A 23,323-nucleotide genomic window follows, 5' to 3' on the forward strand; every position below is an offset into this window, starting at 1 on the left:
AAAATGTAACGCTATCTCCCATCTCCTTCTCGTGCGATCTTGGACCAACCTCCAAACGCCTTAACCACATGAGGGACGCTTCGAGAAAAATGTTTACAAGATTCAATTTCTTGTTGAAGCATTGTGATGAGTCACTTCAGTTTTGATAGCATTCAAACACGCAATATATGTATACTAGCCCTGTGTTGTAATATAATAACACTATCCAATCCTCAATAGTGAATTGAAAATACTATCAAGCGCTACATTGTTTTGAATGATTGCAAACATTATCGCAACCTACCTACCCTATTTTTAAAGGCATATAATGGGAACCACATAATTATTTTTATTTGTTTCAACACTGGGGTGTAAAGTATACCTTCCCCAACAGAAATGGATTTGTTGAAAAAGTAAACAAATGACAAGTATCTTCGGAAAAAGTTTGAAAACATAACAGCGCCCTCTTAGGTGGCACGAGTATCACCATCACACTGAGGGCGGAATGCAATTCATCATCGAAAACCGTGAAGTTGTTCAAGCTGTACTGTCTGTATGCATACTGTTCGAAAGAGAATGTAGCAATGATCAGCATCATTGATGAGTTATATATATATGCAAAGATAGGTTCTGTATTGTTAAAGGTACACAAAATATGCAGCTTTAATACATCTCATTCCAAATCAAGACGTCTCTTAGTCAAAATCTCTCTCTCTCTCTCTCTCTCTCTCTCTCTCTCTCTCTCTCTCTCTCTCTCTCTCTCTCTCTGTGTTAAACCAAGACTTTAAGCATTTTTTTGCTTTCGACATCGTATTGACGTCTTGATTAATAGCCTAGGAGGTTTAATAATCAAACTTTGATTTAATCCTAGGGCAATTTTCCATATGAAGAGGTTGAGGCTTAGCAGAGGAGTGCAGATCCTGTCAGAGGTTGGAGTAATTGAACGTTTTCTGAACGATTTCTTCAGTGTACCTCTGGCAATAACACAAAGTTGCTTAAAGCATAATGGAGGTTTTATTATACGTGTACAAACTGTTCCCATCTCCGTAAAATTCTTCAAACCTTACATCTACATATATGCAGCTTAAGAGCTATTCGAGTTTATGCTGAAAGTGTACAGAAATATGGAAGAAGACAGGTTTACAAACAGGTAGAAGGACAAACAGGCTGTTAACGCAATTAAGGCAGTCAAGCAGACTGAGGAACGGACAGATTAATACATCAATGTACTATGGACAATGCGTGCACTAGTTACAGGCGTACAAAGACAAAGTGATGGAGAAAAGGGCCATTAGTATCACATGCAGGTGAAAGACACTATGACGGACAGAGAGACAAATAAACAATCAGGCATCCCGATCATGGTTTACAACTTGGCGAAAATCCAAGACAGAGGGCGGTAAACATAGATTGCGTCAGGATTATAGTTAGACATGTTCTTGACAGTGCAATATACCCATTATCCTATAATATCAATCAACTCAAGACACCAGACTAAGTCACCATGAAACATAAGATCCGAACAGACGCAAGGTACTGTCGTTATGATCGGCAGAGTCACTGAATCCGAGACCCTACAAAGTCTGCAGCCCATAAGTGACATAAACATGCATCAAGATTTGCAGTTGTGTTTCGATGCCGGACTCTGTTCAATTTGTGTCTCGTTTGTGGGTTATAGCGAACGCAGCCAGCAATTTATAACAGCCAATGCCAAAAACATATGTTTTCACCACTGTGATGAAATAAAATCCAATTGGACGAATTGCGTGGAAGTTAAATCGGTGACGTATCGAACGCTTCAGATAGCAGCATCTGCATTTTACCTCAGTGTTATTTACTACTTTAATGAAATCTGTTGTGAAGTTCAGAATATCGACAAGAAAATGGGTGATATGAGAAAGTCAAGTAACTTGTTGTCGCTTGCCTATGATGCATCTCTTTAAAATCCCGGTCAAGGATATAAGTTCATTCTTATTTGTTGCTTATAAAAAAACTCTAGAATATACAGATGAGATCACAAATTATCGGTATCGCTCTCTGAAAGAATAAAACAAAAACAGCAGGCGAGGTAAAAACCAAATCATATTTATTCACTGAAAAGTAGCACACTGTTAAATTGACGGGCAGTGACTGAATTGTGTTGACTAAAATCGCCAACAGTTCACAGTATACCTCCAGCGGAGACTGTATCATATGCTGCAGGGATAAGAGACTACCAGTAGTGATGATTGAACCCTTAGGGAGATGGTTGTAATCATCGTACTTCGCATACAAGAAACAAGTCTGACAACAGTCTGTTTGTAGGTACTTAGTGAATCAATGGGACGCCTATCTCTTGTGTGCAGGGTTTTGTGTTTTGTATATATTTTGTCATCGTTATCGTCATCGGCACCACTGCCATCGCGACCGTCATCATCCTAATAATTAGCACCGCTACCACCACCACCACCACCATCATCATCATCGTCACCATCATTACAATCATCATCATAATCATCATCATCATCATCATCATCATCATCATCATCATCATCATCATCATTGCCTAATTATCATCATCATCATCACCTATACCTTATCAAATAAAAACGGATGGGAGCTCGAAAACAAGTTTCATTCCCGACAGGCATAGTCTCGTCATACTTGTTTTTCTCGTGTTTCAACGTGTTGCAGATCGGACCAACATAAAGCGATATTTTCCCGTTTGTTGGTATATTTTCCAAGTTGTTAACACCAGGGCAGCTTTATGACATGCTGACATGAGTAACGCTGAAAACAACATACCTTGCAAGGACCTTAAATCTAGCGGGAACGTCTCCCCTCCCGCCACCCGCCCTCGTTAGAACTCCTCGTAAACAGTGATGTGTCATCAATCACGACGAGTGTTCGATGCAAATTATAATTGAGGAAGTAATATACAACATGTACACTGTAGGAGAACGACCATGAAAATCCTTAATGGCCAATTACCACATTTCTTATCAAATGGACTCCATCAAGTGCAAGTTCAAAGCAGGCTCCTACATTTTCTAACGTTTGGTGACATTGAAATATCTGTCGACAAGGAAACATTGTGCTGATTGCAGCTGGAAACGTGATTCTTTTCAAATTGGAAGGACACGCATTCATTTGCATAGACTCGTAATGAGCTGCTCACGTACTATGACAACGCCGCTGTTTGAGACCTGTAATATGTGAATCTGTCAGACGCCCATCGATACAACGAGAGCAAGGAGAGGTAGCTCCGTAATAATGTAATGAAAAATGAAGAAAATTTGCAACCAGCGACTGTCAGTATTCTACTGTCTATTGCAGTACCAAAAGGCCTTTGCTTTAAGTAGAATAGATACCTGTCAAATAAGAGTTGACGTACAGATTTTGATAGAAAGTAAAAAAACTCATAAAATTGCTCAAATCACATAAAATTTCAATGTCATGCATTCAGTGCCACCGAGCTTTAGAATCGTGACAGGCTATTTAACTCTAACTGTTTCCATGAAATCAGCCTATACGTCATAAAATAGTCATTTCTTCCACATTTCCATCATCTCTTTATTACATTTGAGTCATATCAAACGTATGGGCTTTGCTATTGCGTCCAGGTAACTGTGGTTAGAAAATTTAATGAAAAAGTTTTGAAAAACATTAATATTACTTGGTACTCTTTTTCACTTTAAATCAAAAGCTAACAAATGCTAACACAGGCTTTATTTTATGTTACTTACACTAATACATAAAAATCCAAAATATCAGAAGACAGTTAAGAGAAATTTCCAAAAACCCGACTTGTTTACATTCATCAATGAAATGGTGGCATGCTTTCTCCGATCCATCAGTATTCTTTTAATCCCGGAAACGCTGATAAAATTAAGAAGAGCCAAGATAGAATGTTGCACAGACTTTCTTGAAGTCATTGGATAAAAAGTAAGATGTTTAAAAAGAGCTTCTCGTGAATCCAGTTTGTCATATTTGTGAAATTATTTTAGTTTTATTGAACGCAAATTATTACACTTCGTGGAGATCGAATACGAGCGGAGACTGTGCAGTAGGGGTTAAATGAGGTTCACCTTGTTAATACGTCAAGCTTGTGATATCAAGCGATAACGCTCCCGTATCACTTTTACAATGCTCAAACACTTTATGTAAACGATGACAATTACACGAGATATTGCTTAGTTCATGAGCTCCAACCACATTCAGTTGCGTTACATTTCGTTGTCAAATGTTATCAATCGGATCAATAACTGTCTTTCAGCAGATGTTATGGTATCGAATATTTAGGCTTGGGTTTAGTTTATGTAATTATCCAGCGGGTGACTGTTTTTTCCCTTGAAAGTAGCGAAATTGCTCACTTTGCACATAACATTGGTCAAATTTGCATTACTTGTGTGTGAGAAGTCGGTTCTATCATTTTACATTTTGCAACCAGCTGAAAGAGTTGTCAGCAAAATGTATCTGCCAATATCGCTTGTGGTGAAAAAAGCGGTATTTCTGATATCAGTCGAAGTGTATACACTCAGTACGCCGATGAAATGACAGTTACTCAAAAATACAGCGTACTTCGTCAAACGACACAACGGCTGTTAATATGTGACATCCACCGCGTCCTGTATAGATTTTTTTTTAAGTTCGGGGGTAATTCATGGGGGTGTTAAATTTCATTTGACAGGAAAATCTCTCCGAATGGTGAACTAGTCACGTTCAAGTGAATAGAAAGCACTGGCGAACACGTGTTGCTACCTTATCTGATTATATGTATTGTGGTGATCCAATCACGCCGACTGTACCTCAATGTTCTGAACTTCAAAAAGTGTTCATCAAATGCAAATACATGTCAAGCCACTTGTCGTTCTTTGAATGATCTAATTTGATTGGTCCAGGGGTATTGAAAACCCACCCTCAAAAAAGTTAGAATGTACTCTTATTTGCACACACAACTTTCTTAAAGATTTTATCGGTTACGCGGGAACCAAATATGTAACATTTTGGCGAAAGTAAGACATTTACCGCTATTATGAAAATTGGTACTTCGGCAATAACATAATTTCCCATGATAATTTTCGATTTTATTTCTCCGTTTTTTTCATTATGCCGAAATGTCAATATACCAAAGGACAATCCACAAACAGCAGTATCGCTAAGTACCACGCGTCCCCATGGCGCAAAGCGAAAACTACCTGTATAACGTTTGGGATTTACTACAATCGGCGGTCGGCGCTTTTTAAGACCATTCAATTTCTACGGGCAATGAAAACTGCCAATTCAACGTCGCGTTGATTGCGGAAATGTGTTCTGACGGGCGATTAATGGGCAATTCGAGTTTTATGTCTTTTAAGAAATTGCTACCGATGGAATGTTCAATACTATAATCGGGGTACCCTTTAAAATGCTAACGCTGTCCCCAAGGAAGGGACGTCTTGCTGTAGGAGCTAAACACCAGCCACATTACATTAAAGTTTGGAAGCGTTGTGAAAGTGTTCGAGGCATAGAATTCCCAAGGCAAGATTTTCATTTTGAATAAAACTTAATTCTAACACCACAGTAATCGTATTGAATCCACCAGGTTTAACTTCACTAATTGAAATATCAGATTACCTCATCGAGTCACTGGTTTCTTAGTAGAAATGCAAAACCTCCAATTTTCAGTACGGAAACGATAGGATATTCCAACAGTCTATAATTTGTATACTTTTGTGGTCGACGATCATTCATGCGGTATCGTCTTGCTACTTCAAAAGACATGTCTGGAATGGTTTAGGAATCATCATAGCTTGCTCGGTAAAGAGCATGTAATGTCACTGTTCTGACTTACATGTCGCTGAAATAAAGTCTTGTTGCTGTTTGTGTTTGCTTATCATTCACCATTTCTGTTCTGCCCTTATTACCTAAAAAATCCCGACAGGCATTTGTATTCCGCACGGGCAAGTATCTTCTGCAACCAAGCTGCTCCAGACAGCTTGCCATCGGTAGTCGTAATAACGCGTTTACTTGGCGAAATTATATCATATTTCTTTCTATCGACAGTTATCTTTCGTCGTTTTGACAACAGCCTCGGTGAAACGAAGCGTGTTAATCACCAATCCATATCAACAGCGGTTCTCCATTACAATCGAAGCATATTAGGCGCCAGCTTGTAGCAGACAACAAAAAATATCGTTATCGTTTAAAGGGGCGGCTTTTCCGCATGGATGAGTGCAACAGCAGAATATGTATGGTTAGGTAAGGCTCAGAGGTAGTTTCTACAATGCTTGCAGAACCCTCCTCGTGACTAAAATATGGTCCTACGATAATCAGTGAAATGGATACACGTCACTGAACAAGTATGTCATGCTTTACCCTACAGAATCCTCTCTTATAAAAATTATAACGTAAAAAGACTCATTACAGCTAATGTCGGAATTAACGCCTTTGTAGTTATGTATGTATGTATGTATGTATGTATGTATGTATGTATGTATGTATGTATGTATGTATGTATGTATGTATGTATGTATGTATGTATGTATGTGCTTGCTTGCGTGGGTGCAAAAGTAGGTACATACAGCTATACGTATTACATTGTATGCTTGAATCTGTCTCCTGTTTTCCTGTCTATCAATCTTTCTTAATATATCTGTCTATCTCTATATCGAAGAGAGAGAGAGAGAGAGAGAGAGAGAGAGAGAGAGAGAGAGAGAGAGAGAGAGAGAGAGAGAGAGAGAGAGAGAGAGAGAGAGAGAGAGAGGGAGGGAAGGGATGGTTCATATCAGTTGTACGAGTACGATACCGTCGAGGTTCAATGAGCGTACAGAGGTACAATCCCACAAAATTTTGACGCGCACGTGGTCTGTGATGATATCTTGAGAGAAAAGATTAGGTAGGTTAATTTTCTCGTAAGTAACGATTTCAATTCATAGTACCTTCAGGCAATGACGTAAAACACGTATGTATGCATTTGTGATGTAAGGCATGCACAACGTTGGCATTAACAGGAGACAATGACCTTGGCTATAGTGCGAAAATAGCATGTCCAGGTTCAACGGCACTTCCTGCGCTCCTTAAAAAATCGCAGGGGAGGCGAAAGAGGATGCAACGTGCCGTACTTGAAAAATAACAAGAGACGGAAGCACGGACTGAGATCAGGTGTTCCTGTCAGATTCTCGACGTCGACAACTTCGGATATTTGCAGGTTGGATAGTGCAGGTACTTCTGCGTTTGAAACTGGTCTAATTTGGAAACGTAATGCCACTTCTGAATTCAACCCAGCGAAATGAAGTGTTTTTACATTTTGTGTGGAGTCTTCACACGATGACGTCAGCTCTTCACTTGCTTGAGTTTTTTTCTAGTTAAACCCTTTACGCATCATTATGAGCCAGAGTAACACATTACAGCGTTGACCTACAGAATGTTTGGTAAGCTCGCTGGACAGCAAGTGGCAATTTGTCTGCGGAATATTCTCTTTCAAGGTGTTTAATGTTTCGCTGGGTTCTCTCCGGTAGTTGGCCACTTTGTACGTAAAATAAAACGAAACAGTTTACTCAAAAATGGGGGAAAGAACGAAAATTCCTTCCGCTAGTTTCGTGCAAATTTCATAGCTATATAGTACAGTGCCTTTACCCATATGGTTGTGAACCTTAGCATAGCGCACTTCAACGCACTATCGTTCCGCTAGTAGACATGGGCGATGCGATTGCATATGACAGCACAATTTTATACAATCGCCAGAATCGTCGGTTTTTACAGCTGGGAGACATTACTTCCACTCGCATAAACTCATTTTAACACCGGGATGTCTGTAGGAGTATTTATTGCTGTGGCGTCTCACCAACATTACAGACTGTATGCGGTAACATCCTCAGCGCGATGACGTTGAGAAAACTCCCCTCGCACTTCGCAGGGTGCGGTTTACGACCGTCGTTGTCGTTATGACGCCGTCGGCGCCGGGAATGTATCGGTAGGATTTCTCGTGAGATATGAAACGGGTGTTTTGGGACGGAAAGCCACACTGTTCCTGATAGTCAGTTATTAAACAGCTAGATTTTTCATTTCCAACCATAAAGTACCGTGATGAGTGCAATAATGACGTCAATATAATCGTAATAGCTCGTGCATAGGGAGCGTAGATACTCACAAATCAATGTCGACAACTGACAGGCACCGAATTTGAGAACATCGCAGTGGTAGACCAGTTCACTTTATCGAATACCTTTCGACATGTTTTCGATGAGCATTGTGGCTACACCCTAAAACTTTCACAAGTTCCAAATCGTAAATTGAGATTTCTCATCATTTCTGAGGTTAAACAAGGCACGTTTTATGAATGCCGTCAATTTTGCATATGGCAAAAAGCGATGGTTTATATATAATGCAATGTTTACGATGTGAGCGAACGTACATACATGTATTTCATCTGTAATTGATGGAATATGAAATTGAACAAGCATGTATTTTTTTTAATATGAGGCTACAGGGTCTCATTTCCCCCATTTTATTTTAAGTTTCACATGCTGTGATTGAAGCTGACACGCTGTAATCCCGGTGAGTCTCGAAATATTGCTCAGACTGGTGAAAGAATCGCTATAAATTCCTGTTACTATGAATTTGACAAACAGACTCGCACATCTAACATAAACTATGAACGAGTAGGTTTAAGCTAGAATGTGCCCATGGGACAGATATTCGGACTATCTAACATTATCACTACATGTTTGGCGTACCACTTCGTGATGGGGGCTCGGTTTGAAGTTTTTGAAGTAAATGTGTTTTTCACCTGGTTAATTTTGTGAAAATCGAAAATTAATTTTTCCCAATAGAGTTAACACAGGAGGGCGGCCATTTTGAACTTTCACAATTAGTCTTTCTAGTACCAAAATTTGCATAGTGACCCCTGACTGTTATTCTTGATTTCAAAAGGGACGCGTTTTAAAGACTCCTTTTTAATATGGAGGCGCGAAGGGGGGGGGGGTTCAGAGTTGGTACTAGTTGTCGTTTTTCACCTGTGCATGAAGTGAAAAATGTTCAGCTTCTGTCAGCCGATAAGTTCATCTTTTTTCGGTGCATCTCTGCATCCTAAACCGAAAGATGCATTTCAAGTGATGAAGTAGATATGGTCAGTCGTCGAGCAGACGCAATGAGCTCCCCCAGGGCGCGGCTTCGGGTAGAGTGAGCCATTGGGACAGATATTTGGACTCTTAAATTTTCACAATTCTTTTCTGATACACAGCTTGTGTTTAGCTCATTTTGAAACTTTTGTAGCATATAAAATTTTCACTGTGATATTTTTATAAAAATAAGAAAAATTTAACTTTTCCTATTGAGCTATAGGGATCACTGCTTTCAAATTGAAGGTAAATTGCTTTTGCAGTATCAAAATTTGCAAAATGGCCCCCGATTTGTATTCCTGATTTTGAAAGAGAACTGTTTCAAGTTTGATTTGAGGAACGTTTGAGCAAAAGTTGAAATCTTTCATTTTCGAGACGCATCCTACCTTTGGCAAAACCATACCACTTTTAGAATAAGTGACCTACAGCATTGGAGAGTTCAGTTTTGTTAAATTTACGAAGTGTAGACCTTAAATACTACATTTATATAGTTGTATACCTTTCATACCAAAATGGCCTAATGCTAAGTCTTCTCTGTCAAGCTTTCATTTCGTACACTTACATAAAATCTTTACCCAGTTGTGTTATAAGAAGTTAAAGCTACGCGCACCTATTGGTGCAAGGTATGGGGCAGATTAGTATTAATTTATGCAAATTATATTAATGAGCATTGTTTCGGTATCGAAATTTTATGCTAATGATTCTTTATCAATATGGAATATTCATCTGCCCCGAATTGTGCATTATTTATGACGCGCTTATTGTCGCCCAATAAGCATAGTGTCATGAATAAAAAAAATTAATCCTAAAAACTGGTATGGTTCTTTTTTTTCGTCAAATATCTGTCACAGGTATTTGACAAATGGACGATTTCTCTGTTCCTTTTGTCATATCAGCATTCATATCGATTGAGCTGTTTTAGCATCATTGACCTCATCAAGAGTCGAACGCAGCTCAAATGATATGAACGTCGATACGACTCAGTAACGGATGGCATTGAGTGATAGGCTGACAGTTGTCCACCATAACTGGCAAAGAGGCCATTTAGTGATGGAAAGACATGAGACTAATCGCCTTTTACTTTCTATCGGCGTCTCATATTGATACAAGATTTAGCTCTTACTATGGCTCCCAAATCCTCTATTTCCAGTAACTGGGCGCAAAAGCACAGCAAGAGCGGAGACAAACCTATTTTGCCTACCCTTCTTGGAAATCTCACCTTGGAAAGCATAATAAATGACAGGCGTTATTTACATAGTCCCTATGGGTCGAAGACATCATGATTCTTTTCAGGATAAAAGAAGGACAAGGTTCAATCCTTTCTTGAAGAAGGGAGAAAAAGGCCGAGGAGCTGGATGGCCGTAGGGTGGATAATTAGCGGCCAATAGTAGCAGTAGTATCATTTACCCTTGAATAATGTACATGAGTCAAATTCGTTCAAATGTGGTCCACACGGACGCGTAGTAATGAAACAGCAATTCTAAGATAAGATGGCCCCTCTTGTTCGACCGTCTGACAGTCTAATAATCGAAATGAATCACATCATCACCTGACACCGGATAGGTTCTTCAATTAGGCTTCATGTGATTTTAGCGATCTATTAAGCCACCCTTCCGCTCATTGTCAGCCGCTGATACAACATTTTCCTTGGACTGAATTGTCTAACTGTTATATACACAGCTGTCGAATGTTTTACTGTCCCGCCACGGCAATTCTATTGACACGTTTACGATGTAACGACTATTTGACTCCCTTTAAACTATTTTCTTGGGTGTCATACGGCTTCCATCGACAGCACTCCAGGAACTGTTTACGCTTTGGCGCACCGTTGATTCGATTAAAGAGCTGGATGCAACCAAGAATTTATTGAGTTTGCCGTCGGTTGGTGCGAGTGTTAATGTTGTTTATGTGTATCAATGGAGGTAGTTCAAACCGACAACCATAGTAAAACAAACGCAACCCACGAGTTGGATGATTGAACACGATTTTACAATCGTACTCTGAGTGTTAATTGTGTTACACGTAGTTCTCTTTACTCGCAATCGGATTTCCATCTTTGGAAGGAAGCGCGTGATTTAATAAGAATGCTGTATATCTTGTAACACACTATCGAATTCGATCGAAAGGACATTGTAAATTCTTGTGTTAAAGACACAAAGTGTCCACGTGCACCAAGCGATGTCAATAAAAACTCGTATGCCAAAATACCGTGTATCCCCTGCTACAACGCTAAGTCAAAGATTTCATTGTTCGAAAGTTCAAATACTACAACCTTGACCTTAGAGATGGGTATGTTTGATGGGTATGATAAATATTCAAGTAAGGTACTCCCAAGAGCTTAATTGTTACATTTTTCTCGCGGAAATACATTCACGCTGACGTGATCATATAATTTAGCTGTAGGACACCACTGCACTAAAATGTTGGAATCTAAAGTAGACAAAAACCAACTACTGTGATTCCCGCTCCGTTTGCTGCACGTTCACAGACTCGAATGAGCTATTTCCATACATGTACGTAGGTGTCGTCGACCTTATCAGTTCGATATAAGCTTTATTTAATGAGTAAGCTTTCGCTCCGCTGAAAAAAAAAACACTAGTTGGTTACAAAATACAACAAGTTCTCGAAGGAAACACAGTTACCAACCGTTGTAAGGGCCGATTGGAAATGATAACACGTGACCAAAATGTCTTACAGGAGCTTATGGTATAGTACTGGAGACATTTAGGCTATACATTTGATGGTGAATGCAGCTGCGCATCATTAGGAATGCGGCATCATTATATGTACTGTTCTGGGAGCTGATGCAGTCGTTTGGTTGTTCTGCAATCCATCTTATCGATACTATTTTTAGTGGTATTTATAAGATGGTATTCGAAGAGAGACGATAACAAATAAAGTATTAGGGATAGGGAAACTCACTGGTCAAATTAATAGTTATACATATGGGTGAATCACATGCGTTGTGTGGATAGACCTATGTTCTTCCCATGATATTTTTGCCTTTTCCTTTTTATCGTTTATAACCCTCTTAGCTGTATCATGGAAACTGTTACAAAGTAAACAAACTGAGAACATTGACAAGAGCGGTATAACAGCTTTAGACAAAAATACTGAAAATGGCTAATTCAAATATATATATATATATATATATATATATATATATATATATATATATATATATATATATATATATATATATATATATATATATATATATATATATGGTCAAAAGCAGTTAAACGGTTTAAATTCACTCGGATGGAAAGAAATACAGCAATGATGTAAAGTAACGTCGTGCAAGTGCAAGTAATAGATCATTATAGGTTCTCTATGGTTGTGTCATATGAATGATGAAGATATGACATCAGCAGGATTAGTTTATAAAAATGAATATACAGCAAACAAATAACATCATCAAAATCTCCTAAGTGTTCATCAGTTATATATATATAAGAGCACAGATAGATAGATAGATAGATAGATAGATAGATAGTAGATAGATAGATAGATAGATAGATAGATAGATAGATATATGATAGATAGATAGATAGATAGATAGATAGATAGATAGATAGATAGATAGATAGATAGATAGATAGATAGATAGATAGATAGATAGATAGATAGATAGATAGATAGACATGCTAAGGCTGACAGAAAGTCAAAGGAGGATATACGTATACAAAACTCTACGTTTGGATACAATCGGTCCCCATCTCAATCTTCAACTATAGGTCGTGTCACAGTGACTTAATTGCCACAGTTGTTCGCTCCATCACGTTTATAATATCTTGTACATGACGGTCATGAGTGACAGCTATAGTTATCTATCGAGCATGGATTCTACGATGTCGCATCGACCTCAAATAAACTGACCCATAGATTGGTCGTTGGATGTGATTGTCGTCTACTTTGCAGGCAAAGATCTATAAGCCTAGGAAACTCTCTGCTGATCCCTCTGTCCTGCTACTCACCATGTCAGGGTCTGCAGGTGAGCTCGTTTTGTAATCATCACTGCAGCATCATGTCTTGAAGGCACACTCTTATTGAAGAAAATTCTTCTATCGCTTCTCATGAGCAAGTAGAGGCTAATATTTACACCTTTTGCCTCGTTCCCCAAAGATAAACTGCTCTTTGTCTTTAAGGTTATGAATTTGAACCTACGGTCTGTGTCGCAGATAGCATGGATTAATTTGTTTTCTTTTCTGGTTATTTTTCATTATTACGTCTTGCGCTGACAGCTGTTAGTAATATATACATCTCATTCTGTCATGTGACCATTTTGAATTCCGTTGGGTACTTATCGAAAGTGACAAACGGTGTCATGTGGTTTTGAGAATGTCTGAAAAAAGAATTCCGTCAAGTGCCCTACAGTACCAAATTTTGACCATTGTGTGCGGTAGAGGGCTTCATCACCATCTACTGTAGCCATAGCAACAAACCGCTAACTGTGTTATAAGAAGAACTGTGAGCATCACAGAACTAATTGCGCCCCGGGGACAGATATTCGGACCCTAAAACTTTAAAAATTCTTTTCTGATATACCATTTGTGGGGGTTCATTTTAAAGCTTTTGGTGTAAGAAACTTTTCACCGGCTTAGTTTTCCGAAATTGTAAAATTTTATTTTTTCTTCATTGAGTTAAGACAGAGATGGCGGCCGTTTTGAAGTTTAAATATCGGTAAGATCTAGGTTCCTTGTTTCTCTAGTACCAACATTTGCACGGTAACCCCCGATTGTTATTCTAATTTTAAGAGTGATTGAAAGATTCCTTAAAGAAAGTTTGAGCAAAAGTTTCAGTCTTTCACTCTCGAGGTGCACAATGCCTTAATCAAGATCATACGTAACACAAAGTCATCATCATGGGGTCCAACTCACCGGCTTGTTGGTGAGGAGCAATGTATCTTTGGATACAAGGGAATACATATGAATATCGACAGCTGCGATTTTCTCTCATGCTCTTGACGAGAAGCGTCATATGCAAATAACAGCTGGTTATACCAACACATTTCTACTTCTAGTGTTCTTTGTAAAGAATCACTCAATTTCTACACATGTTTTATAAAGAAAAAGGTGGTACTATAATCAATATCTATGGAACAATTCTAAAAAATGGGAGATAAATACGCGGATATTCTAGCCATGCACGCTTTCTCAGGATAACGCGAAACATGACCCGCTGCTCAGGTGCTCCAAGTTGTGGCTGTGGCTTTACCCTTTTCCCGTTTAACGCGTATAACGCTATAAGTAAACACATTTTAGTAGCAGCTGAATAGTTACACAGCCACCGGCTCCTCAATTCTTAAGCTTTGAAACGACGCCGACTCTATAACGGAGCAGCGAAATAGAAGCACGAAAAAGAGATTGTCATACTGCGGAAGAATTCGAGTGAAAAACGCACATACGTCGATGGATGGCTGTTTCACCTTTACGTTGTAAAAAACAGCGTTAGCCGCAGGGGATTATTTCTTCCGGAAAGAGTAGAAGATTAGAAGTAAAGACAGCGAAACAAATGAAGAATTCGAATCTTTATGGCTCCGAAGGTCTACAGTACTTAAAAGTCAGCTTCTCTTAATCAAAGCTTAAGGCCAGATCGTTTTACGATCTTTGAAAAAAAAATTGCCAGACTCACTCTACGAACCGGCTTAAACCAACTGTCTAAGCGAATGTCTACGGTTGCTTGTTCATCGTCCGCGAGGTTTCAATGAGAAACGATTCTTTGCCGTACACTTTCAGAAACAAATGACTGACACACATACACACTCGCACAATATGTATGTATGTATGTATGTATGTATGTATGTATGTATGTATGTATGTATGTATGTATGTATGTATGTATGTATGTATGTATGTATGTATGTATGTATGTATGTATGTATGTATGTATGTATGTATGTATGTATGTATGTATGAATGTATGTATGTATGAATGTATGTATGTATGTATGAATGTATGTATGTATGTATGTATGTATGTATGTATGTATGTATGTATGTATGTATGTATGTATGTATGTATGTATGTATGTATGTATGTATGTATGTAAATATATATGTATGTATGTATGTATGTATGTATGTATGTATGTATGTATGTATGTATGTATGTATGTATGTATGTATCTATCTATCTATCTATCTATCTATCTATCTATCTATCTATCTATCTATCTATCTATCTATCTATCTATCTATCTATCTATCTATGTATTTATGTATGAAGGTAGGTAGTCGGTAGGTGGTAGGTAGGTAGGTATTTGTATGTTTCATGTATGTATGTACACGTATGTATATATGTATATATATATACATATATATATATATATTATATATATATGTATATATATATATATATATATATATATATATATATATATATATAATATATATATATATATTATATATATATATATATTATATATTATATATATATTACAAGTACAAGATTTAATACACGAAATTTCTGTCTGAAGATTACAGGATAGTTACATATAAACTAAAAAATTATTACTTTGTACTTGAAGTAAATTGTAATATATATATATATATATATATATATATATATATATATATATATATATATATATATATATATATATATATATAGGAAATCGTAATATATATATATATATATATATATATATATATATATATATATATATATATATATATATATATATATATATATATATATATATATATATGAAATCGATGAATTCTATAACTCTAGCAAAAAATATAATTGTGAATTTACAGTCCGGAAATCTAAAAGGTTGAAATATTACATGATGATCACAAACTTTTCTTCGAGCCTTTCAATTTTAATAAAAGCACAAATTTCCTAAAGAAAGGCATTTTGCAATTCAAAGCGCAGAATTAGTTTGCTTATGGTTATTTTATACTACTATCTATCACATGCAAGACGGGCAACGTTCCAGATAATGGTTCGCTGAACTTCTACAGTTGATGGTATTGATTTCAAAGACCCGAAACTCCGACAACTGGCAGACGTTATTTAATGGTTAGATAAACGCCGTTAACCCCAAATTCATCTGCGCCTTTTGCTTTTGAAATGCCCCTTGAGCTTTTCAATATTGCTTTGAATGATTTTTACGAAGGTAATAACTGGGCTTTCTCTGAAAAAGGTTCAAAGGAAACATCAGAAGAATCATTCCCAGCAGCTGCGTGGAATGAAAATCATATCTCATTTGGTAATTACCGATGTCCTTTATTGACGTCGGTCTGTGTGATCGTAATCCTCCCGTAGCCATTGTCAATATGATCAGCCACGGTGCGCTCAACTACGTGATTTCCAGCTGGGGTCAGACTTCTGAGTGGCTTTCTAAACGAGAACTCCTTTTACGAGATTTTTCGCCAATTACACTTGGGTCGAGGTACGTACTGTGGTGCCTTTCTTAGAAGTAGACGAATCAGACAAAGCGTTTTATTCATTTTCTATCTTACCGACAACGTCGCCCTGTTTTTTTTTCCTCGACATGTCCGCCATGCCATTAATTTAGAAGTCACTGTAATAGATTGATTCTCTCCGTGGAATTCAGACAATGTGAATTTTACCTACAGAAAAGGCACGTCAACGGCGTTGACTGACTCGCTTTGGTGGGAAGTATTGCCGCCTGGTGGAAGTTGTGATTCTAACCGGAAAGACCAGTATCCCTAGTGCCTACAGTTTCCGTCCAAAGATCATCGCCCTATACATTTGTGACTCACCTTAGCAGACGATTTTCAAACTTTCAAAGCAAAACAAAAGCATCAGCTGTGTACGCAATGGATGTATTTTTCAACGAAGATTCGTCATGGGCTGTGACCTCGCAACCTCCATTCCAGCGTAATCTGTCTTCAGAGACAAGGAGATCGGGGAAGGGCACCTGCCATGATGCACGCATTACAGAATTCGTGTATGACACTCTAATATAGAAAACGTAAGCAAAAGACAAGGCTCAGAAATAACCCCGATTTTTTTCAGCAGGAATAAAATTGTTAATGTACTTTGTCAAGGCATGCAAGGAGAGAATCTCGTTCTGAGTGTTTCACAGCGTCCTATCTTACACGACCTTCACTGACTGTCAAGGTTTAGGTTCTCTTGAAGATCACTTTTTGGATGTGTGCGTCCGGATATTGACAACGCTGTTCTTGACATAAAAACACGGGGGCGATGTCTGTCATTGTAAAACAACGTCGCTGGGAATTTCCTAAAGACATTAAAATTTATCAGTAACATAGCGAGCTATTGTTTTATTTCTCGGATTTAGTGATGGACGGTAAACAGTAATTTGATTAAAAAAGAGACAAACTCTGCCCTGGTAATAAGTGACAAATCTATAATAGCTCAAGTTTCTTGAAATTGTTTCCGAGATATCATTTTAAATCGAACCGTATGTAAACATCATCAACCTCCAGCGATGTACTTAATTCTTTCTGACTTGTCGTCAAAAAAGAGAAAACAATAAACAAGTTTTAGGTTTTGCCTCGATCGGATGATGGACACGATTAATCGATCAATATCATGAAAAAGCACCCTGTCCACTAATTTAAAGAGCCAACGTTGTGCAACCAATCGGATTCGAACCCAAGAATGAAGAACCTCAACACTCGACTGTTACTCCTCTTATTACTTTTCTCTGTCAAGTTTAAGACCACCTCGACACAAACACAAAGAAATTTCCAGGTTTTCTCACACTATAGAATTACTTCGCCGGAAATTGTCCAAAGCACGTTGAATCTCAAAAGTAGCATTCTGTGAATTCTCGATCGGACGGGTAATATAGGAGGAAAACGGCAGCCTCAAATTTGTAGTTACCCAGGCCTCTTAGCGATTGTTCCTCAGTTAATGCGTTGTTTTTACGAAGGGACGCAATTCGATATATGGGACAAAATCTTTGAACTGATGATACGAGGAATCAAATTTTTCTAACGTCTTGAAATCATTCCTGATTATATCGGCCGCCATATCATTCGAATATTGTTGGGACATCATCAGGCTCCGGTGCAAAAACGATTCAGATTTTTCGTCGAGGAAAGAAAACAAAGTTTGCAAAGTTTGTGAACTCTAGTTATCCGCGGATCGTGAATATGATGCCACAATCAACACTTTGAAATATAGGTATCCGTCCAAGAATTTGAGAGAGCATGCTTTCTACAGTTTGAATTTGAATTTGAATTTAGTATGCGTTGGGAACAAACTTTGGCCACGTCTACAACGCTGCTTTGTCACGTGATCGGCATTGAAATGCATCAACAGTTATTGCATGAGATCATTCCTTCGACATATACGGACGCCATTGTCTTTTATGTTCTAGAAATTACAAAACGTGCGCCTGCATGAGCGAGTTTCAATCAAAAGCTGTGATATTCAGAGGCCGTAAAATCCAGACGTCGCTCGTTTCCTCTGCCTCTTACGCACACGATGGCCGTACACAGTATCTGAACGCAGGATAATTCTGCTTTTACGGTAATGAAAGCAAAATTGTTAGATACTATAGCAATCCCTAAAACCCTTTAGTTGAACTCACGATTGCCTTGCCCATGAGAAATATGTCGACATTACCCCGTGTCGTTTATCATCTGAATCAGCAGAGTCGCAGGTGCGTCTGGGCGTGACTGTTAACTTTTCGTGGGATTTATCCGTGTAATCAATATTGATCTCAACTCTTTTTGCCTCAAGTTTGTAAAAAAAACATCTTAACGGTATGTCTGTGTGTTCATGAACTCTTCAGTTTTAGGTCTCCTGTTACAATAGCACAAGAAAGACAAACAGTGAGCTAGGCGGGAACAAACACGATCTGAATATTCGTGGTGGTTTTCCGAGATTTACAGCACGACAACAACGAAAACACCGCGGACGCATATATTACATGATCAGGTGCATGTCATGTTTACGAAAATTGTACATTTGTGAAATTATACCTCTGAGGTCAAACTGAGAAGCCAAAGCTTGTTATCTTGTATGGCTATAATTACAGGTGAGTGTGCCGTGAGGCTGAAAACCTATCGTCGACCCTTCGGGCCTTGCTGGGATCATGGAAGACGGGTCCCAAATCAGCAAATGGACGCGGAGCTAGTCCCCTGACAAGTCTATCGAAAAGACACAATTAGTATTGCCTGGCGCACATAAGTTGAGGTAGCTAGATACCTTATAGACACTTTCAGATTTTCATTTTTTTCTCAGTTATAGAAGTCTCAAACCCCAATGAAGTATGTCTTTTCTGAAAGCCCTGATATTGGTAAATCTAACGTGGCACAGTACACAGTCATTATTAGCATAATAGTCAAACGACAAGCGTTTTGCTGAACCTTCCAAAAATCGGTTTTTCCTCCCTTTAGCGAACACGCTGTACGATTTCCGGTTGAAACTTATGCATTGACAAGCCTTAGCATACCCTTCGAATCTGTGTCTGCGATTTTTTCTCCGAGTCTCCATTCAAGTTATATGGCGTAACAATTACAATTCCTTGAAAGCACCTTAGTCTAACACCTTTACTAGTGCATAACAAAAAAACCCCAAAGGCATATAAAGGAAATCCCAGACACGCATTTGAAGGGTATTACATGTACCAAGGTTTGTAAACACTGTAAGTTTTATGTGAAATAACCCTATGCGTGATACGTTTTAGTTGACATTCTGAACGTTGTCAGCTGTGCTATAAAATAAACTATAGGCAAAGAGCACATCAACTGAATGTTGTTGGTTTACAGTCGGGGAGTGATTTCATTATGACCTTCACGAAAAGAAATTGAATCAAACTATTTCTCCATTAGGATACGCATCCATTTAGTTTTCCGTTTTCCGAACACCGAGACTGAAAACTTAACTTAGATGTTTAAAATGATGAGGTAGCGGTCTCTTATGCAGCAAAGATTAGAGAACAGAGTTGTGAAGAAAGCCTTTATTGTTTTATTTTCTGCTTGGTATGGTTCGATGTGACTTTTTCATTTGAAGTAAAACCAATTCCACAATAAAATTCCCTAAATTTTGTTACTTTTTTATCACAAATTTGAATTTAATTTAATAATTATTAGCCTGTTACGTACACGCGTTGAAAAGTTATTACCCTTGCTGTGTTGATATATACCACGATATTCCACTCTTTGCTGTGGCATAGTCGATCAAAACAGTAGTGAAACCTCTTCTGCAGCCACGGTCTCTAACACTACTCTCGGGTCATCTGTGAAATGCAATTTATTTGTCTATCACCAAACATTACGAGTTTATCATATGGCTGCTCGATACCTTTCGAAGGTCGCTCAGAAATTTGTTGAATAAAGTTAATTATATGGTCACACATCGCTTCACACCACTTCTTGATTGCAATCCCTAGCGTGAATGTAATTTTGTTCGCCATACACTAATTTGGAAATAGCTAAATATTTAAAGTCCATTTTGCACACGAATTTTACAAGTTAAAAAAGAAGGCATGACGATAGGGCTTCACCAGCAACAGTCTACGTCGATGTGTGAATGTACCAACAAACTCAGACGATGCCAAAGCGAAGCAGCTTTCATTGCCTGAAGGTTGTCCTTGAAAATGGAGACAGAAGAGCTCTTATTATCTCCCAAGTGTCATCCTCAGTCTCTTTAATTATATTACTCTATAAAGTCTGGAAGCAGGGCCTGGTACATTTAGACTCCCCTCTCCTCGCCCAAAGACAAAGAGAAAATCAGATCATCAAGGATTGGGGTGTTCGTACTAGACGATTAGTACGCATGCGCCGAAAAGGTGTTCAATTTCCGCAACAAAGGTAACAAATTGTTCTCCAACAAAGCAATCTGTATGGCCACATGGTCTTCGATAATTGGCTCGAGTGATCTACTTTGTCGCTTAATTGCATTGGTTAATGGCTTAATCACACCAATGGGGTCGTAAAAATCAGAGTGCCGCCGCGTTTGGAATTAGCAAAAGAGGCAGTTGGCGTAACAAATAGATTGAAAGTGATCAGGATGAATGTATATTCTACTACCGGGCACGGAATGACGATTTGAGAGCAGCGTATGCATCATTTACACCTAACTTGCAAACGACTATTGAAAGTCTTCCCTGATAATCGCGATGATGATGTGAGAGGAAAGTGTCTAAGTTTTTTTTCCCTCTTAATAAAAGAGACAGGAAATAGATGTAGGTGGGAAAACAGCGACTTGCACCAGCACTGCTGAAACTTATTATCCACAGCACATTATGAGCTTCTGAGCATTCTGCACGCTAGAATAAATAGAAATGTAGGACGCTCGCTATTGCCTTTTTATAGATCACTAAGCCTTTTATATTTGTGCTCAAATGTCATTATGTGTCTTCCATTACGTTTTCATCAAACAGTAGATTTAGAGAGCTCAGAGAACATTTTTACCTCTGCTCAATAAAATTGAGTTCATTTTGGTAGAATATACCTATAAGTAATGTGAATCTCTAATGAAAAGATTTGCGATGCGGTTCCTGCTTTCTTTGTATTCTAAAAAAAATATAGTTCGCGTTTAAAGTATGCTTTGAAGAACTTTCACGTGAAAACTGGACATTTCGTTTAAGTGATTGGTAAGTGGCTTCGCCCTATTATCGTCACAGCAAGTTACAAATGCCACTACCCGTATCTTTGGAGCGTCATGAAGATAACTGGCGTCTAGATTTTTATCGTATGTGTACAGCCTGTGACGCAGTCGTTCATTAGATTGTGTCGTGTGTATTTTTTTAAATGTCTCAAATGACAACACGACGTCAAGAATGTTCTGAATCATGTGTGGCTAAATATTTCTCCGTCGCCAAGTTGCATGCTGTCATGATTGGAAATGTAAGCGAGATAGCCTGCACGGCAGAAAATGATGATCCAAGCGCACTATAGGTATCTAACAATCTCACATTTGGCTTTTTTACTCAGTTAGTAACTGTTTATCAGTCGATAATGATTCGGAAAGTCGTATCGAATCTCGAATTCCTGTCGGTGTTTGGCTTTAAAATCAATAGTAAATAAAAAGTCTCCAATTGCGGTTGTTGCTAACAGTAAGACATCCGGGGAATCGTTCGGCGGCTTGCCCTTACCAGTGTAAATAATGAAAAGCACCATGCCGTATTTCTCAATTGACTTGGCGATTCTCTTGCCATTTCACGCTTGTTTCTTTAAGAAATACACGGTTCTGCGCGAACGTAATAAGTTTATGGAGATCACGCATTTGGAAAATAGCTTTTTTTCGGTGAAACTCGAAACCTCTGAATGGAAGTATTATGCCAGAAATCAGGCTGTCCAGGTGATTACTACAATGGTATTGATTTCTGGGGGGCTCATTTTCGATTAATAAGCTCGTTTACAGGCGAATATTCCCGCGCTTTGATAGACCCAAAACTTCGATGCAGCGAAATACCGGATGGATAAAAGGTGTATTCACTCCTAGGTGACCACACTGGGAAACTAATGAGATGAAGCATGGTTTTTGCTATCCATGGGCCTTAAAATAGTCTCAGGGAGAAAAAGTGAATTTCCGCCAAGTTATGTATACAGTGTCGATTATCTGAAAAATTACTTTCAAAGCTATTTACCTTTAGTATATCAGTTCGAGCGAATTAGTCCCACTCGATCGATTGGCTATCATAGGGAATACTGACAAAATACGGATGTTTGGGAGAACATTTCACGGACGCAACTTTGATCTCTCAATATATTGTGAATTCATTTCTCGAGTCATTAAATCTTACTTTTACAGAACATGGACGTCACATTCGGTATATATAGATGTGCGTGACTTTAAGAATGTTGTCGGATGTTGTCGTTCCCCCTTTGTTGGAAGATAGCGCGTGAAAATTACTTATCGATTTAATTCGAAGATGCGATACCTCTACCATGGATGTTTACCCCGAACAATTAGAATAACAGCCTCGGTTTGGGTTTGTCACTGATATCTATGGCAAACGCTGGCTATTAATAACAATATATTCAATTCTTTTATTGAAACTTTATTGCTGTGCCCTTTAGGCCATGAAATGGTATGTTGTGAAATGTTTAAGTATCCATGAATGTTTGAATGCGTGATAAATTTTCTCGACAATAAATCAAAGTCGTGTATACCTGGACGATCAAAGATGGCTCTGATTTCGCCGACTTCGATAACAACCCAGGCGGCAGCGACAATAATAATATTGACGACGACAACGACTATCATGACGACGACGACGATGATGATAATGTAGATGACGACGACAAAAATGATAATGGTGATTGTAGTGATGATCATGATGACGGCGATGATGATGACGACGAAGA

Source organism: Ptychodera flava, chromosome 12 (assembly GCF_041260155.1).
Source record: "Ptychodera flava strain L36383 chromosome 12, AS_Pfla_20210202, whole genome shotgun sequence".
In the NCBI taxonomy this organism is placed as follows: Eukaryota; Metazoa; Hemichordata; class Enteropneusta; family Ptychoderidae; genus Ptychodera; species Ptychodera flava.